We start from the raw sequence: 20,570 nt of genomic DNA on the forward strand, positions 1-20,570 counted from the left end.
ATGGGTATAGCATGTCTTTTTGGAGCAATGAAAATGTTCAGAGTACTGGTGGTAATTGCAAAACTGAACTCTGACTTGCACATTTAAAGAGGAAAAATTATATATTAATTTTATGTCAATAAATCTGCTATTGAAAAAAATAACTCTTCTGACTTTGTACCAGATCTATTCCCTACATCATCTCTAACTGTTCTATCCTTTTTGTTTCTAATCCATCCATAATGGCCGTTATCCTGTCCCTCAAACAGGGCAAGTGCTTGCTGCCTCAGGACCTTTGTACTTGCTGTTGTCTCTTGTAGGTTGTTCTTCCTCTAGATACTTGTTCCCCAGCTTTCCCTAGGTCTCTACATAAATATTGTGTTCTCAGGAGACTTTCTCTGATGGCCCTAAAACAGCACTTTCCATCTCACTGTGTGCTGGTGTTCTCTGCTTACTTTATCTGGTTTTGTTTTTGTGTGTATTATTTAACCATTCTCTGATGTGCTCTTTCCTGTGTGTGTTTGTGTGTGTGTGTGTGTGTGTGTGTGTGTGTATCTTATCTATTAGAATGTAAACTCCACGAGGCAGTGATTTTGCTTTGTTCATTACTGTTTCTGCAGACATGTAGATTGGATCTCTTTTGGTCAGACTATTAGCACGGAAAGATGAGGTTTTCTGTGGCAGCATTGATGCTGTTTGGGGATACACTGTATTTGTGTGGAATATTCTGAGTATCTATCTGATGCTACATAAGAAATCAGTGGCTTGGAAACAGTCTCTACAGGAAAATTGCTTTGAATTTGAAGGGTGGAATTGAACTTCTCAGAGATTACATAATCTTTTATGGTCAGATACTTCTTGCTATAGCTTGGTAAGTTTTCCTACTTTTTTTTTGTTAACCATTTGCTTTATGCTAACATGGTTCATAAAGTTTGTCAGTTTTCATCTTTGGCTTACAGATTCAAAGCCTTTAATTCTATTCAGCCTTAATTTACCACCCTTTTATTGTCTTTTCTTGCCTTGGAATGTACTTAAGATTTATTTTTGTGGCAAGCCTTGTGGCACAGAGGGTTAAGCTGCTGTTTGAGATGCCGGCATCCTAAATTGGAGTGCCTGTTTGAGCTGCTGCTCCTTTGCTTCTGATCTAGCTTCCTGCAAATGCATCCTGGGAGGCAGCAGGTGATGGCTCCAGTGCTTGGGCCCCTGCCATCTAGGCTCCTCGTTTTCGCCTGGCCCATCTTTGGCTGTTGTGGGCTTTGGGGAGTGAACCAGTAGATAGAAGATCTCTTTCTTTCTCTGCCCTACACACACCTCTCTCTGTCACTGTGCCTTTCAAGTAGATGGAAATTAATAAACATTTAAAAAAAAGATTTAATTTTGAAGGGGCTCTCTGCCAGACAATTATCGACAAAAAAAAAAAAAAAAAAAAAATCTGGAAAGCAGCTGGTGCGGACTGCCTGTTGAGACATACCTAATTTGTGGTTAGAAATTTGTGGGAAGAAAAGACAAGAAATATATGTATGTTCTCAAAGACAAATACTTAAGCTTGAGGAGCCCTCAAAATGTGATCTCTTCCTCCCGGGATTTCCTTTGCCCACTTCCAAGCTCCGGTCAGTGATAACGTCAGTTGCCTTGAACTCCACAAGTAAAAACATGCAAGTCACTAGGTGGCAGTGACGCATCGTTCTCCGCACACAGCCGAGCCCTGGAACACTCTTATCTTGCTCCAGACAAGTGGATTTCGAGGTGTCAGGGAAATTGTTTTATTGGTAAAGGGCATAGTGTAATATATTCCTCTCCACCCTAGGCAGACATGTAATGCCCTGATACATGCCCCTCTGAGGCTATGGCCTGTTAACTATGCTTATTGGGTGTAATAATTAGCAGAATTTCTCACTAACAGGGGTACTTACCAACACCTCACACCTTCACTGTGTTTTCGTACGTGATGGATTGTACATTCTGTGGAAAAAGTTGGGAAGGTCAAAGCTTACCCTCTGTCTAACAGGGCTACTTTCTGCGCATTGGTTCAGAATAGGTTTATATTAACTTGCTTCTAGCGTCTTCAAACCAGAGGGGTGTGTAATATAAACATTTTTGAGCTTTTATGTCAGGGCCTAGTGATGGTTTGTAAACACAACACTGTTAATTTTCCAACTCGTAGAATGATAGAAAAATAAATGAATAGCTGCCCGAATAATTGGATGACACTTGCTGCTCAGAATTGAATGTGTTGGAAGCGTGTCATAGGAACAGTGAGCCCGCCACAAGCACCACATTTTATGTTAAAATTGGAGGACAAAATTACACATGGAATTTTTATTTTTTCCATGGTTGTAAGTTAGGCCTCATTTAATTCCTTGTGGTTTTACAATCCCTCTTTAGGCTCCTAATATTTCCACAGCAACAATTTTAACATTTACTTCAGAACACAGTCAGAATTAACTGACAGAAGACCAAACAGGGGAAAATAGATTTAAAGCAGGAAATACTTTGGTTGGAGCATGGACTTACCCTCTATGGCCTTAGGCAAACTGTTGCTCTTCTCTGAGTGCCGGTTCTCTCATTTCTCAAAACCGAGACTATACCACTCATTCCTTTTGTCACCTACTGCAGGTGAAAATGAAATGAGAACTCTTCCAAATATCTTTACTTCCATGAGAAGACCTCAGGAAATTTGTGGAAAAATGAAACTAAGGAAAAGTTTGTTTGGGTACGCAGTGTTTTTGGAATTCCATGATGATTTTTTTTCATAACTGACATTTCCACGAACTTTTTGAAGGCCCCCACCTTGTGTTTAAAGCTCTAGCTGTATGTGAGAAGTTGCTGTACTTACTCAAGAACACTCCAGGGATTTTTCTTCCGTGATTCCAAGATGAACAAGATGAGGTATAAAAATTTTAGAGAACGGATTAAAGAAGTGTATGGTCTGAGACGTCTGCATTTGTGCAGGCAGCAACCTGTCCTCATACGCCTTGGCCTGGCTTTGTTTCCAAGTTCTCCTTCTATATCTTTGACTATGTATCCGTCTTTTCAGTTGATTGTTGTGTTTTGACCTAAACTCATTCTATATGTTTAGATTTAGTTGCAGGAAATAGGAACTACGTAAGATAGGGAAAGATGTTCGTGTAGTCTTCAGGAGGACCAAGAATGTTGGGTTCAAGGCTGAGCCTGTAGAGGAGGGCTTCTGAACAGTGTTACCTGCCTGTCCCCCTCAGGAAGCCATTGCTGGAGCTATCATTGATTTTTTTTTTTTTTTTTTTGGACGGGCAGAGTGGACAGTGAGAGAGAGAGACAAGAGAAAGGTCTTCCTTTGCCGTTGGTTCACCCTCCAATGGCTACCACGGCCGGCGCGCTGCGCTGATCCGATGGCAGGAGCCAGGTGCTTCTCCTGGTCTCCCATGGGGTGCAGGGCCCAAGGACTTGGGCCATCCTCCACTGTACTCCCTGGCCACAGCAGAGAGCTGGCCTGGAAAAGGGGCAACCGGGACTAGAACCCAGTGTGCCGGCGCCGCAAGGCAGAGGATTAGCCTAGTGAGCCGCGGTGCCGGCCGACTATCATTGATTTTTTAAAAGCACCCTCCTCCTCTTTGGCATTTGTTTTCCTTTTTCTTTTTAAAATTAATTTCTGTGAGAGCAGAGAGATGGGGGGATGGAGGAGCAGAGAGAGAGAGAAAGAGAGAGGGAGGGAAGGAGATCTGCTGGTTTACTCCCCAGATGCATACAACAGCCAGAACCGGAATCGGAATCTAGTTCTTCCTTCTAAGTGGTACTCAGATCGCAGTTACATGAGACATCACTGCACCTGTGGAAAGCTAGTGGAGCTGGAACTGGGACTTGAACCCAAGCACTCTGATATAGAATGCAGACTTCCTAACTAGGCTTCACTGCAGGACTGTTGATTTATAAGAATACAGAACTGTAGCTGCAGCTGGATTAGCAGGGTACCACTATTACAGCTGACATTTGATAACTACCAGGTTTATGGCTAGATCCTGGAATGTTGCTGTAGAAAACCCTAGTGGTTCCATCATTGTGTTGCCCTCAGAAAAAGTAAAAAATAGCAAAATGATGACCTCCATTTTACTTCTGCCTTCTAAATCTCACTTGCAGCCGTTGAATTGGTAGAGGTATTCAAATCCAGAACCCCATTTGCAAGGAGCTCAGGTGTACTTTTGATTCTTCTGTCCTCTGCACCATAGGTGGCACAATAATAAATTGGAAGGGCACTGAGTACCAATCCACCTTATCAACCTCTGTCCCCAGCGTGTTTAAGATAACACATCTTTACTTCCAAAAGCACAATAGCTACCATAGTAGTCCCCCAGTAGATGTGTTGTTAATGACATTGACTTTCTTATTTCTGCGTGCGGTCCTTCTTTCCCAGTCACCTTGTCTTGACATACTGTTCAATTTCAGCTCTGTCCACCTCTCTGTAACTCTGATTCTTTTTCATTTCCATTGCTATCTCCTTGTTCAAATCCAGCTCATGTCTGCCTGGGCTTTTTCAGTAGTCTCTTGTTTGGACTCCTGGCTTCCAGTTTTGGTTTCTTTTAATTCAACTTTTCTATAAATACAGAACAACAAAAACAAAAACATGCTTCCATTGGGTTCCTGCCATTCTCAATAGCCCTTTGTGGCTCCTCATTACATTCAGGATAGAATCCAGGTTACTTAACTTGACTTTCAGGATCTTCCACAATCAAGGTACAATCTATCATTCTAGCCTCATCTTTCATTTTTCCCCTGGCGAAACTGAATTTTAGCCAAAAAAAATCTAATCACCAGCATCTGAGTGTGTCTTGTCCTTTACTAACTTTTTAGCTCTGCTGCCTTTATTACCAGCTTTTAATTTTTTACTTTCATCTTTTCATAACCTCGATCTCTTTGGCACATGGTTTTTTTCCTCCTTTCGGCATAGTCCTTACAGCACTGTTTACTAAGACGTTTTAATTTTATTACCTGTATTGTTAGTTTTCTTTTTATGAATGCATATCCTCTTTGTCATTGCAGACAGTATAAATATTTGTTATGGATTGATTGATTTGTTGATTCTTCAAGGCTTAGACATCCACATGCTTGGGAGAAAGAGGATGCTGGGGTCCGTGTTGGTTCTGAAGCCATACTTTAGCTGTGTGATTTTTGCCCTTTTGATTTCTAATGAAAGGACAAATTAACTATTTGCTTGGAGCAAACTAATGCTGTGTTTTGTGGATTTAGTATTTGAAAAGGGCCCTGGGAGGGGAGACCCTGCCGTTGAGCTCCTTATCCCTGTTTGCCAGGCTGGATGAGCTCCCTGTCTATACCACTGCAGCGCAGTTTGCTTCATTGCGGTTGGGAAATAGCAATGGAATTTGTCTGTGGTTTCTTGCCAGAGAGGAGGAGGAAGAAAGGATTCTGAGTAAATCAGACATGCAAATTACCAAGGCCCATGGGCCTTAAGCAAATTACACAATAAAGTCCAAAGAAATTCAGTTTGTCTTCTTTCTTCTTGTTTTTGCTGGCTATGTGCGAGAAGACAGCCATTATATATATACATATATTTGCTTTAGGCCAGAGGTTCTCAAACTTTTGGCATCAGGATACTTTTATATTCCTAAAAATTGTCTTAGAATCCAAAAATCTTAAAAAAAAAAAAAAACTACTGGAATTTACTGTATTAGGAACTAAAGCAGAAAAATAAAAACCAAAAAACTTTATTCATTTAAAAATAGTGAAAAAAATCCATTACATACTAACATTTTTTCTATGAAAAATGGCTATTCTCCAATATAAAAAGTTAGCAAGACGAGTGACGTTGTTTTATGTTTTCTGCAAATCTCTTTAATGTGTATTTTAATAGAAGCTGGATTCTTATACCTACTTTTGCATTTTGTCATTGTCTTTTTTTTTTTTTTTTCTGGCTACAAGTTTATTTAACACAAATAATCCCCTCCAACTTTACTGGGGCAGCTGACCATGTCCAGGACCAAATCCGCCTCTACACTGGAATTCAGTTGCTGACCCAGCCCCAGCCTCGGCCTTCTTGTCGGCACCAGGGGGCACAGCGCTTCCTCTGTAAGTGTCTTTGTCGGCTTCCCCTCTTGTGAGTCTTGCAAGCCACTCCCCCTCCAGACCCATGGGCCTAGGCCTGCCGGTCTCAGGTCTGCAGCGGCGCAGGGTGGCTGGCACGATCTCATGGGGCAAGTGGAGGTAGTCCCGGGGATGTCTCCATGCGAACTGCTCCTTCACGTAGCCTTAAGACTTGAGCGACTGTGTGGCCTTCATGATGTGGAGGTTGGACACGTTCTTGTCTGCCAGCTCTGGGTGCTTCGGCATATGCACGTCCTTTTTAGCTACCATCACCCCCTCCTTGAAGAGGCGTTCGTAAATGGCAATGCGATTCTTCTTGGGCATCAACATGCGGCGTTTGTAAGGGTTCGGAGCCGAGGCCGGAAAGGTGTCATTGTCTTTTATTGTTTTGCTTGAAGTATGTGAACAAAATCCAACCTCATACAGACACTAATGGAAAAGGGGACTATTTTAATTTCTTATTCGGCTACTAAATAGGAATATTCTTCTTTGATGTTATATCAAACTTCAATAAGCAATAATTTCTTTTTAAAATTATTTTTAATTGACATGATATATAAATATATGGATGAAACTCAATGTTATGATACATGTGGACATTGTAGAGTGATTTAATCAATCTAATTAACATGTCCGTTACTTGCATACTATCATTTTTTTGTAGTGAGAACACTTAAAATCTACCCATCTAGCAATTTTGAAATTCGCAATGCATTATTATTCACTGTCGTAGACCACTAGAACTAACTCCAGGTGACTGAAACTTTGTCCACTTTGACAAGCATTGAGCCGTGTCCACATCTCCTCTGCCCTAGTCCCCGGTAACCATTATTCTACTCTCAATTTCACTGAGTTCTACTTTGTTAGATTCCAGATATAATCGAGATCATGCAGTTTTTGTCTTTCTGTGCCCGGTTTATCTCACTAGCAAAGTGTCCTCTAGAGTCATCTGTTGTGTTGTCACAAAAGGCAGGATTGCCTTCTTTTTAAAAGCTTAATAATATTCTGTTGTATATGAGTATATATATATCACATTTTCATCAGCCAGGTAATAGTTTCTTAAGGATTAGTTGCAATGTAGAATCTTAAACTGTATCAATTAACTTTTCCTAGGCTGTTATATTAAAGTCTGTTATTTTCTACACTTTGAATGAGTATCTTAGTCATGCAAAACATGTCATAACATATTTTGGTCACTTGGAAATTTATTGGATCACCAAGTTATGTATATCTTTGAAAAACGGATACATTATATTATACATTGTAAAAAAGACTCACTCTCACTATTGATTGTATCACAGAAATCTTTAACTACTGGGGAGTTGCCACTCTCAAGGTAGCAAAAAATTTTTTTAAATGTCTGATTTTTGCTTGAAAACTTGAATTTTATCATTGGCAGCCAATATAGTCAGTTGTTTTTCTTGAAGTGACAGGCTGACTTCATTAATTTTTGAGAAAAAGTCTGCCAGATACCAAGTCTCACTCACAAGAAAAATGTCAATCAGCCATTTTTTCAAGTAAAAATGATGTTTCATGGGGCTTTTCTTTGACACAACCATTTTACTTTGGTATTAATGAGAAGTGTTTTATGTATACTTCTAATTTTGTCACACAGAATAATAAAAGAACAGCTACTTAAGTTCAAGCTTTAATAAAACTAATAATCTTTACTACTTTGACACACTTAAGGGAAGCTTTCTTTTCCTTTTTTTTTTTTTACTGGAGTGCATGGTAAAATACACAGTGATGACTGAGTTGCTGCGATCTCTTCCACACTGTGGTGACTATAGTTCACAACCATGTCTGCTTCAAAATTACCAAGAGTAAATTTTAAATATTCTCACCATAAAAAAATGTAAACGTGCGAGTTGATGTTAACCTAGTTTGGTTTGCTCATTCTGCAGTGCACACATACATCATACCAAAACATCTTGCTCCCAGAATATACAGTTTTTGTCAATTAAAAATAAAAACTAAGAAAATAGACTATTATTGCAAGTTTGCATCCCTGACTTGATTTGTGCCCAGACACCTGCAATTTCATTTGAACCCTCAAAGGAAATATCAACACACTGAGCAGAGCAACTAATAGTAGTATTATGAAAATCATATTGATCTTATTGATCACATTAATCCCTTGCCAAACTCTGGCGTTAGAATAGTTAGGAAAATTTGAATAGTTAAAAATTTGAAGAGTGGAATAGCAGTTTTGTGGGTTCTATCTTCAAGGCTCATTTCCTCTTTACCCTGGAACTTAGGCTGAGGGAGGCAATCTAGAGTAGAGAATTTCTCTCCTGTTCTGGGATTGCTTTTAACTGAGGGTTAGAATTCCTAGGATTTGATTTTTCTTTGAGTTTAAGAAAAGCACAAAAGAGACTTTTTTTTTTTTGGACTGCCTTTGGTGATAATGTTTCGCTTAAATCAGTGTGATTGTGGTCTTATGTTGTTGTTCTTGTTAGAAAAATAATGAATGACCGGGCCTGCAGTGATCAGTTCTTTGTGAGGTGACTGTTACTGTTGTAGGACCCCCTTTTTGGGACATTTGTAAGGAAAGCTTTCTCTAAAAAGGAACCTATTTTGAGCAACTTGGAAAACTCCTTTCAGTCAGTTGGCCTCATTTACAAGCCTTTGATTGTTTCATTTGTTTGTTTGTTTGCTTGCTTACTTATTTATTTATACTTGGAAGGCAGTTTCTCTGCTTCTTGAATCCTTGTCAGATCTCCGAATAGCATCCTCCCTCTGCTGGTGTGGCTATAGCCTGGACTGGAGGCAGCAATTAACTCTCATGTAATAGAAGAATCCCAATTTTCCAGTTTCTTTTTTTAACTTCTTGTGTGGTTGGGGCACATCATTGAAACAATTATTACATTTACTCAGGAGTTTGTCTTTTCTATTAAAAAAAATTCCATCTAAGTGCCTTACGGTGAAGAGGAGGAGATTGTGTAACTGGAGTCTCCTCCTAACTGGTGTTTATTGTTCAAGAAGACTGATCCCTTTGTGTTGCGGCTTGGCACACAGAAACGGTTTTAATTTAACAGCCCAGCTCCTTTAATAGATCAATTCTCTATTGTGTTTTGAATTTGGTGCCCTCCCAGTTCGCTCTCTAAGCTATGGACTTCTTTGGAGAAATTGGGGCCAGGGTGTCAAAGAGCCTTAGCCTTTTTGCGCACGATTTATGGTCTTATCTCAAACTTCTGTTTAATTAACATTACATAGGGAAAGCATCTAACATTTGCAAATGCTGTGTGTTAGATGCTCTGCTGGGTGTTTTATCCATCCTCATCTAATCCTGGTGAAGGGTCTCAGATTCTGAGTCTGTGCCCTTTCTTCACTTCTGTGGCTGCCACCAGAGCCACACTACCAGTGTCTCTCACCTGAAGTGCTTTACCCATAAATTGGTCTCCCTGCTCCTCTCCCTCCCATGGTCCATTCTCCAGCCATTCATTGGACTCTTTTGAAAAATGCAAATCAGATTGTGTCACCTCTGTGCTCAAAGCTCTTCAATGACTCTCTGTAGCAGAATGAGACCCTCTTGCTCTGGCCTTCAAGTCTAACACGATATGGTCACTCCTCATCTGCCTCTCTCCCCTTGCTCACCCACTGTGCTACAGCCTTTCTGGCCTTCTTTCTGTCCCTGGAAGCTACCAAGCTGATTCTTCCTCAGGACCTGTGCCCCAGCTGTTCTTTCTGCTTGGAACACTTCTCATATCTTCACTCTGGTTCTGGTCTCTTGTGATTTGTGTCTTGTCTAAAATGACATCTGCCTGATATGACTTCCCTGACTAGCCAAACTACTACAACCCCCACCCCTCACTGTCAATATGTTTTATTTTCATTAAATCACTGGATGCAATGTCTAGTCAAGTTTTGCTTTTAGATGGTCTGTGTTTCAGTAATGGCTCTACCACTTAACTGTGTGACTTTGGGTGCATTATTTAACTTTTCATTTTTTTTCCTCTATAAAATGGAAATGATGTATTTCCTTTGAACTTTCCTCGATAAAATGGAAATAATGGGGCTGGCACAGTGGCACAACGAGTTAAAGCCCTGGTGTGCAGCGCTGGCATCCCATATGGGTGCTGGTTTGAGTCCCAGCTGCTCCACTTCCTATCCAGCTCTCTGCTGTGGCCTGGGAAAGCAGTGGAGGATGGCCCAAGTCCTTGGGCACCCACATGGGAGACCTGGAAGAAGCTTCTGGCTTCGGATCCACTGAGCTTTAGCCATTGTAGCCATTTGGGGAGTGAACCAGAGGATAGAAGACTCTCTCTCTTTCCTTCTCCCTTCCTCCCTCCCTCCCTCCCTCTCTCTCTCTCTCTTCCTCCCTCTCCCTCTCCCTCTCCCTCTCCCTCTCTTTCTGTGCTACCTCTCTGTAACTCTTTCAAATAAATCAAATAAATCTTTAAAAAAAATGGAAATAATGAACTCCTCTGTTGTGAAAATTAAGTAAATTAATATTTATTATCTTATAAGTGTTAGCTATTATTTTACCGTATTAAATATTTTCATATTTTGTTGCTTATTAATTTAGCCATTCTTTTGTCTCTTTTACTAGAATACACACTTCGCAAAGGGAAGGAACTTTGTTCTGTTCACAGTTGTACCTAGATCTAGTTGCAACTAGAACAGTGGCACACTGTTGTCATTTACTGATTTTTGTGAAATATCATTATCCTTGTTTTAACAAATTGAGTCACTAGGTTTTGGAGAAAGAAAGTTACTTACCTGAGGTTACACTGCTACTAAATGGCAGTGGTTGTGGGATTCAAACTGAAACCTGGTTGAGAAGACCAAGTTGTTTCCATTGTGCCATAGTAATGAAGTAGATGTTTCTTTCCTTCAGATTCTCCCATGTTTGGCACATGGTTTTCAGGTTGCCTTTGTATGTGAATCCCAGTGTGACTCAAGAAATGGAAACAGCCATTTGTGTCATTGTGAAAGATCAAGGCCAAGAGTTAGGAATGTGGGATCTAGGTCTGCTCCCCGAAATCCAAGAAGACGCAGAAGAAAATATACCTGTACCCTGACTCCTGCCGTAAGGGTGTGAAGGATAATGACCTTAGAGGTGGACTGCCTGAGTTTTGAAAGGAAAGAATCCCTAAAATCATAAATGTTCTTTTTGCATCTATTCTGGTGGACAGAGGCAGATATTTAAAAATTAAACTATTGACTCCTGCGGCCTTTTGAAGTATTAGGCTTGAGTCTGTCTGTCACTGACAGCACGTGGTTATGGCCCATGGAGGCTTCGTTGACTCATTCTTTTCTGCAGGCTCCCCCACCCACCTGCCCCCTGTGAGTGAGTATAGCACAGAGGAGAAAATATCGGCCCTGGAGACTGGCAGATCAAGGCTCAGGCTTTTGCTGTGCTACCTCTTGGCTGTATCTTGGCAGATTACTTAACTTATTCAAACCTCTGTTGCCTTGTTTATGTAATGGGGAGTCATGTGACAATGAAATGAGAGAACTTGTCTGAATTATCTTGTAGTACTCCCCATTTGACCCTTTTCAGGATCTGATGAAAATTATGGACCCAACTCCTGAAAAGTTTCCATGTACCCTAAATTTTGCATTTAATTTTATGGGGTTCATGAAATGTCTTAAACCTAGCTCAAGAATTTGTACTGGATCGAGGTCTTTATGGGAACAGCTTGTGTTTTTTTTTTTTTTTTTCCTATGATCTAGACTAGTGCTTGGCTTCTTGCAGTCTCTTAATAATGTTTATTGAATGAGGGGATTTGACTAATTTCTGGATTCCTTAATCACTTGGGGCCCTGTGTTTGATTTCCTTTGCCCCGGGCCGTGTGGCAGTGCCAGTTTCATAACCTTGTCTGGGCACGCTGGTAGCCATTGCGTTGTGGCCATAAATATCCGAGCCTGTGGTTTTGCCTTAGGTAAACTACAGTGGACTCATGAATGCTCGGAAAATATTTTCAGTTAATAATACCGTGTAACTTTTGTCAGCCAGCAGTTGAGGAATGACACTTCAGAGAATTTGAGCACTACACTGAGCATGACCATCACGGCGTATGAGCTTTTGCTGATGCATCCTTTCTAATAGAATATAAAATCTTAGGGCTAGAAAGCCTTCGGATCATTCGTTTCGTTTATTCCAGATTGATTAAGTAGTTAGTAGCAGAGTTCACGATAAGTAACTCCCTCCATCCCCTCTTTACCTCCCCCCGCCCTGCCCCCGAATCAGGTGAATGATTCCTCAGCTTTTCTAGTTTCAGTAACTTCCACTGAGTTCTGAGTTGCTTAAAAATCTTCCAGGCAAAACGCAATCATTTTATTGCCAAGTGACATGCATCACTGTTTGAAATTGGCTTATTTATTTATAAATGGTTCTTCCAGCCTCTTCCTCCATCCTCCCCAAATATAAACTCCATAAGAGCAGGACTGTCTGCCTTACTCAACTCAGTATTTGTAAAGCCTTGGACATAGTAGGTAGGTGATCATTTCTGCTGAATGAATGAATGAATGAATGAGGAGGCGTTTCCCTGGCAGTTGTGATAGTGTCAGAAAAGCTGGGATTTTATCCCACCATTGTCAGTAGTTCAGCAAGCACTGATTGAACCTACTGTGTATTGGACAGTGATCTAGGCACAGAAATGAATGAGATAGTGCTCACCCTCAAGGAATTACAGTCCTTTTTTTTTTTTTTTTAAGATTTTATTTATTTATTTGAGAGGTAGAGTTAGAGACAGTGAGGGGGAGAGAGAGAGAAAGGTCTTCCTTCCATTGGTTCACTCCCCAAATGGCCGCGATGGCCAGAGCTGCGCTGATCCGAAGCCAGGTGCCAGGTGCTTCTTCCTGGTCTCCCATGTGGGTGCAGGGGCCCAAGCACTTGGGCCATCTTCTACTGCTTTCCCAGGCCATAGCAGAGAGCTGGATCAGAAAAGGAGCAGCCGGGACTAGAACTGGCACCCAAATGGGATGCTGGTGCCACAGGCAGAGGATTAACCCACTGTGCCATGGCGCCGACCCTTATTTTATTTATTTGAAAGGCAGAACTACAGGGCATGGGGAGAGGTGGTGATGGAGAAAAGCTCTTCTGTCTGGTGGTTCACTCACCAAATGGCTGCAGCAGCCAAGCCTGGACCAAGCTGAAGCCAGGAGCTTCTTTCGAGTCTCCCACATGGGTGCAGGGGCCCAAGAGGACTTGGGCTGTCCTCTACTTTCCCAGTCGCATCAGCAAGATCAGAAGCGGAGCAGCCCAGATGCCTGTGCTGCAGGTGGTGGCCTAACCCGCTCTGCCACAATGCTGGCCTCAGGAGTTACAGTCTTAACACAAAAATCACAAATTCAAGAGTAGCAGAGTCAATTGGGCCTGCAGTAGTTTTCAAACTTTTAATCTGAATGCATGCTCCATTACTTCTTATGCCTTTTACCCACCTGCTTTGTTCATTTTACTGTCTGGTTTTAATGACTTTGGAATTCAGGTTTCAGGTGCTGTAGATCAGTGGTTGCTAAACCTGGTTGATCATCACTTCACCTTGGAGACGTCAGAAAAAAACTCAATGTGAATATCTAGATCCTACTCCTGGAGGTGATGAGTCAGTAGATCTTGGGTGGCCTTGGAGGCTGTAGTGAAAATGATAACTAAATAGACATTTGAAATGAGCAGCCAAATCTAGTCAGATATCTCTGTTTTATAGGTAAGGATTGAGTGTGAGTCCTTGGTCTTAGAACCTGGACCTGGGTGTGTATATTAACAACATCTCCCTGTTCCAGGGGGCTCTGCAAAGGCTATGTATGCTTGCTGCCTGTACACATACACTCTCAAGGTCAACTTCAAAGAAAGAATTTCTAAACTGCACATATTCCCATTTGGCTCTCCCCTTGTATTTTTTTTTTTTTAAGATTTAGTTATTTATTTGAAAGAATTACTCAGAGAGAAGAGAGAAGAGAGAAGAGAGAAGAGAGAAGAGAGAAGAGAGAGAGAGAGAGAGAGAGAGAGAGAGAGAGAGAGAGAGAGAGATCTTCCATCTGCTAGTTCATTCACCAATTGGCTGCAATGACTGGAGCTGTGCCAATCTGAAGCCAGGAGTCAGGAGCTTCTTCTGGGTCTCCCAGGAGGGTGCAGGGGCCCAAGGACTTGGGCCATCTTCCACTGCTTTCCCAGACCATAGCAGAGAGCTGGATTGGAAGTGGAGCAGCTGGGCCATGAACCAGCGCCCACATGGGGGTGCCAGCACTGCAGGTGGTAGCTTTACCCACTATGGCATAGTGCCGGCCCCTCTCCTTGTATCTTTTCACATATGGGGATTAGTTTTTTATTTGCACTCATCAGATGAATTGGATACCTGGTGACTTTTAAGAGTCAGGACTTTATATTGTGGAATAAGAGGGAAGATTTTGTGGTTTTCCAGGTGTCCTCGTCCCTGAGTTGTGGACTGATAGCCAAACATATCTCAGCAGACCTGAAAATAGGTGAACTGTCAAGGTGCTGGCAGTGATAGGCTCCTCTGGGTGGGACTCAGGGCATCCCACCAGCAAAAAGAGACTAGGCTTAAGTGATTCCACATTTGGGTTTTACTTATTGTAATTGCTGAAGTGCTAAATTGGGTGTGACAAATCTAACAGGTAATTGCCAAGTGGGTTTCATTACCAGTCATTGAATAGATAAATGATGTTCCTTATATTACAAAATAAGCCAAATGAACGACAAAAACTTAGACTATATTTGGAGTTAGAATTCACATATTCCAGATGTGTTCACATATATAAAAATGATTCAGTGTACCAGCTAACTTTACCTGGTTCCCCACTGTCAAGGTGATAACATGTAATGTGGAAGTGCAAAGGCTGCAGAAGTGGGGGTGGGGGAGATATGAGAAATTATAAAAGCAAAGTTTTTTTTTTCTTACAGGAGTGCTGTATATTGTCTTTTTTTTTTTTTTTAAAGGATTCATGTATTTACTTGAGAGGCAGAGTTACAGACAGAGAGGGAGAGACAGAGAGAGAGGTCTTCTATCCACTGGTTCACTCCCCAGATGGCTGCAATGGCCAGAGCTGAGCCAATCTGAAGCCAGGAGCCAATAGCTGCACCCACATGGGTGCAGGGACTCAAGCACTTGGGTGATCTTCTACTGCTTTCCTAAGTCATCAGTAGGGAGCTGCATTGGAAGTGGAGTAGCTGGAACTAGAACCAGTGCTCATATGGGATGCCAGCACTGCAGGCAGATGCTTAATCTACTATACCATAGCACTGGCCCCAAATACTGCCTTTGAATGACACTCAGCCCTAAATATTAGTGTTAGAGCTAAGCTTTTTTTTTTTTTTTACATTTTCATAGCTTATATGTTAGTTATATGTGTAAAACCACTCTAAATAGGTTTCATTCATTGGTAACTGAATTTAATGATTTTTTTTAAAAGCATATTGAAGCACAATAAGAGCTAAGGATCACATCACTGTCTGGGGATGCAGGGACAAACAGAACAGAGCATCAGTGACACAGACGGATATTTGCTTCTGGTTCACTACCCTATTCCAATATCTAGAACAATACCTTGTACACAGTAGATTTGAAATCATTCTGATATGGGAGAAGACAAAAATAAGTACAAATAATTAAACAGGATAAATGGCAGATAGTGTCTAGTATAAGGACACTGATTTTGATAGAATGGCTGGGATTGGGTCAGTCTGGGAATGAACTGATGAGAAGGAGAGTTGTGCAAAGCTGGGAGGGAAAGTAGTATTCAAACTGAAGAAAAGCTTGCATGAATGAGAGAATGGTGAGGGACACAGAGACTTGCTACTTTTAAGAAAGATAGTCATGACAGAGAGTGTCGATTTTATGGTACATGCAGTAGGAGGTCGTTAATAAGGCAGAAAGTTTTGAGCAAGAGAATGACACACTTTTCTCTCTCTCTCTTTTTTTTTTTTTTTTAAATGATTGTTCTGATTGTGGTAGAGACCACTGGCAGGGGACAAGAGAAAAACCAGGGGTAGGCTTCTAGGAGTGTCATTGTTAAGACGTGATAGTAGCTTGCACCCAGAGGTAGCAGTGGAGATGGGGAGAAGTCAATGGATTTGGTATTTTGGAATATTAAAAGTTGTTTGGTCACCTTAGATGGTCGCATTAAGAAGGCGTACACACACACACACACTTTTTTCATGACGAACCCTCTCTAAAATGTTTGTTGTCTTGTAAGATTATTGGGCGCAAATGAGAAAGCGATTCTTTTTGAATGAGGAGAGCAGAGAGCGAGCTGTTGTCTGCGCTGCTCAGGGTGGTTCACTGCTGTGGTTCTGTGGCTCCAGGCATTTTTGACAGCATTGATTAGGGAGGAGGGCAACGCACTCTATGTAGCTTTTGGCAGATCAGAGCATAATGAAAATAAAATCAGAAAATTCAGCTCTGGCTCTTGAATGAAATAGATTCAGAAGAGATTATCCCAAATCTAGTCTGTGAGATAATGTGTTTCTTATAAACACAAACATTAGTTATGCATTTGGAATTTCTAAATTATTCTAGATTCCTTTTGACTGCTGTGAATTCAGTGATCCATTTGGATAGTCTCTGTTACTATGAAGTTTTAATAGCTAACAGTCAAAAACAGATTGGAAGAACATAAAAGTGAACCGAAATGCTAATCACTGCTACTCTGAAACCATTAACTTTAAGCCGGTTATTCCTGAACTACTGTTGGAACATAAGATGGCAGAGAGGTTAAGTGTGACTTGAGTACTTGCTATTTAGAAACCTCTTCCTTATGGTAAACAAATGCCTTCAGTTTCTAGAGCAGAGACATTTGCTTTATAACCTGCATCACCTGTGGCCAAAGGGAAGCAGTCAGGGGAAGATGGGGGTCATATTGGGTGAGACAAAGCAGACTGAACAGGGGTTCCTCCTGATGGAAGATACAACTAATATTTGCTCACTTATTTTGATTTGGGTAAACAAAATCACCCTGGAAAAGACCACAGATAGGCATCATCTGTTACCACTCATTTTACAGATAAGGAAATTAAGAATTTGCCTGATATTAAGCACTAGGTATACATTTTCACTTGTTGCCCAAGTTAAATGGTCAAGTAGAATTTTTTTAAGGTCTTATTTTATGTGTCAGGTTGTGGAGGAACTGTTTTCAGGAGAAACCCAATTGTTCATTTTAGGCTGACTTGCAGGTAGTTTTAGCAGATTAAATTCAAGCCCTAAGGTTGAACAGAATGGGGGTTGACATTGGTAAGAATGGGAGATTAATGCTATGTTGGCAGGTGAGATTTTTTTTCTGACCTCCTCCTCTTTATCTCAACTGCAAGTCTGTTATATTTAATCATATAAGCATCTTTCATCTTAGACTTATACAGCGTCTCCCTGGCAGACTAGGTACTCAAATGAAATCATAGTTGAATCAAGCTAATAAATATAAGAGGGAGGGCCAGTGAGTCTAGACTCCATGGTGAGTGATAGAGGTTCAGGCCAGGCAAGGCCACTTGGATTGTTTGTTGCTTCTGGTTTATGGAAGAGCAGACCCAGAGATGTGTGGTGCAGATGCCATGTAATTCTAGTGCTGGCCCCTTCTCTTCCTGTCCCACTCAAGTGTCCTTTCTTCACTCACCCATACATTGTGAGCATTCAGAAATGGCATGCTTTTGTTTAGAGTAGCAGGATTGGTGTGAAGATGAACAAAACACAAAGCAGGCCATGTTTCTTTTCTGTGAAGTGATGGCTGTCAACATTTACAAAGTGTGTATCCTGAATTGAGTTAAAGTCACAGATTCCTGAATTTGGGAAATCATGATAAGTCTTCAGGTTCAAAGGTTTGTAAATTATTTCTCTTGCAGCTTTCTACTTTCTCTACTCTTAACCTCCTGTTTTCTTGTTAACCTCTTTGGCTATGTGCTATTCTGTTTTTAATAAAAAAAAAAAAAACTGACCCTAACTCTATCTCCACTACCCTGTTTTGTTGGAAAATACTCCTAGCTGTTGTTTGTTCTTTTTCTTTCCAGGTCTATTATGCCTTTTTAGGGTCATGGGGGCAGTTACCTGCCTCCTCCCCCATTGGGAGCATGGAGGCCTTGGGCATATGTCTCTTACTTGTACTTAACAAGTGCTCCATGCTCTATCAGTCAGTATGTAAATACATTGTATTTTCCCATTCATGCACTAAGAACCAGGTGTTTGAATAAACTAATTAGATGCCAAATTTTATTTTGGAAATGAAATGCTTTAGTTTAAGACAGCAGCATATTTTTTTTTTAAAGATTTGTTTGTTTATTTGAAAGTCAGAGTTACACAGAGTGAGAAGGAGAGGCAGAGAGAGAGAGAGGTCTTCTATCCAATGGTTCACTCCCCAGTTGGCCACAATGGTCGGAACTGCGCCGATCCTAAGCTAGGAGCCAGGAGCTTCCTCTGGGTCTCCCAGGAGGGTGCAGGGGCCCAAGGACTTGGGCTATCTTCTGCTGCTTTCCCAGGCCATAGCAGAGAGCTGGATCAGAAGTGGAGCAGCCAGGTCTTGCACCGGCGTCCATACCCATATGGCACTGCAGACAATGGCTTTACCCACTATACCACAGCGCCAGCCCCAGCAGCACATTTGAAAGCTGAAATATATTGCAAAGTGATGAAAAAAAAAAAAAGCTTTTAAAAATCTCCTATAGGAGTCTGTGTTTTGGTGTACCAGATTAAGCCACTGCTTGCAGTGGCTTATGCATCACATATTGGCAATACATCACATATTGAAGTACCAGTTTGCAGCCCAGCAGGCTGCTTCCAATCCATTTCCATGCTAATGTGCCTGGGAAAGCAGCAGAGGATGGCCTAGGTGCTTGAGCCCCTGCCAGCTTCATGGGAGACCTAAATGGATTTCCTGGCTTCGGCTTGGCCCTAAGCTCTGGCTGCTGTGACCATTTCAAGAGTGAATCAGCAGATGAAAGATCTCTTTTTGCTTCTCCTTGTCACATTGCCTTTCAGATAAATAAAACCTTAAAAAAAAACTCCTATAGCTATGTATCTGAAAATTATTTCATGGAGCCTATCATGATTACCTACCTGTATATGTTCATCTAAGTACAGATAGTCATTAAGATACCCTCTGAGTCAAGAACTTTGTGTACTAGGTTACAGCCTAAATTGAATTTGATGGATGAGAGAGATACCCTGAAAATGGAACCATTGGCATAACCTTGGTATAATATCACTAGCAAGCAGAGCTGTAATGAACTGCAACATGAGCTCAGATCAGCAGAGTTTTAAGAGAACACAGGCAAAAGCCACCTCCCACCCCCACCTCAAGACACTGGGTTATTCTCCAAAAGCAACAACTACTACTTGTCTTTTCAGAGAGTTGTCATGAAGCTCTAAGACGTTTTGTGGTTTACACTTAATGTGAGTAGGATTCCTCTGCACCCTCAGCCTAGAAAAACTTTATAGTTCTTTTGGAATTTGATGAAAGTTTCCTAACTTTGAAGCTAGAGGACACTCTCATTTCTGATTAGGCAACTGTTCACATTTCTGCTGCTCTAATTTCATGATGCCAAAAAAAATCCTACATGGTCACTGTGTTTTGGAGAGCAGTATGTGTCCTCAGACACTTAAGATCCTTCTAGTTTAGAAATCCTGTCAGTTACATGTGAGCTTTCTCAAACTCTTTGATTTCTTCCAATTTTCCACGTTCTTTCCTTTTCCTTTTGACCTTCACTCACTGTTCATAGTGTTTGGAACACTTTCTTTTTTAAATTGTGGTAGAGTAACAAGTAACATAAAATTTGCCATTTTAACCATTAACAGTTTTTTTTTTATTAACAATAATTGTAAATATTTATGGGCTGCAGTGTAATGTATCAATACTTGTATACAGTGTGTACTGATCAAACAGGGTGATCAACATTTTTGCCTTCTTTGACATTAACTTACGATTGGAGGCTTGGAGTTTTCTTCTGTTATCAGGTCAACATCATTATGTACATTCACCCTGCTGTGAAATCATCACCTCTAGCCATTTCCAGAACTTTTTTATCACTTTGCACTGAACTGTGTCCATTACACAATAAATCCCAATTCCCACCTTCCCCTACATTGCCTGTATGTTGGACTGTTCTAGGTATCTCATATAAGTGGAATCATACTTTTTATTCTTTTGTCACTGCCTTATTTTACTTTGCATTTTAGCTTCAGGGTTCATCGGTGATTTATTGGTGTAGCGTATGTCAGAATTTATATCCATACTTCCATTGAGGGACCCTTGGGTTACTTCCACTTTTCGACTATTGTGAATAATGCCTCTATAAAAACAGATGTGAAAATACCTCTTTGGGTGTCTGTTTTTAATTTTCTTGAGTATAAACTCAAAAATAGAATTGCCAGATCGTAGGCTTGTTCCATTTTTATTTTATTTTATTGTGAAGTGGCCTGTACCATTTTACATTTCCACCACGGTGTACAGGGGTTAGAGTTTCTCCATGTTCTTTCCAATATTTGTTTCTGTTTTGCTTGCAGTTTTTTGATAGTAGCTACCCCAATGGGTGTGAGGTGGTATTTCTGAATATTTGTGACGACCTTTCCTTTGCT

At 41.0% G+C, this 20,570-nt stretch overlaps 1 protein-coding gene and 1 pseudogene across 7 annotated transcripts in view; one reads left to right on the forward strand and one right to left on the reverse strand.

Annotated features, from left to right (window-relative positions):
• FTO (FTO alpha-ketoglutarate dependent dioxygenase) overlaps positions 1 to 20,570 on the forward strand; it is a 414,324-nt gene that overhangs the window by 76,426 nt on the left and 317,328 nt on the right. The window contains exon 2 of one of the 7 annotated variants that reach the window (XM_070061827.1): positions 5,890 to 6,036. The gene's annotated coding sequence lies outside the window, so the exon portion shown is untranslated. 7 annotated transcript variants of the gene reach the window in all.
• Positions 5,920 to 6,381, reverse strand: LOC100340746 (small ribosomal subunit protein eS10-like; annotated as a pseudogene).

Source organism: Oryctolagus cuniculus, chromosome 18, assembly GCF_964237555.1.
Source record: "Oryctolagus cuniculus chromosome 18, mOryCun1.1, whole genome shotgun sequence".
In the NCBI taxonomy this organism is placed as follows: domain Eukaryota; kingdom Metazoa; phylum Chordata; class Mammalia; order Lagomorpha; family Leporidae; genus Oryctolagus; species Oryctolagus cuniculus.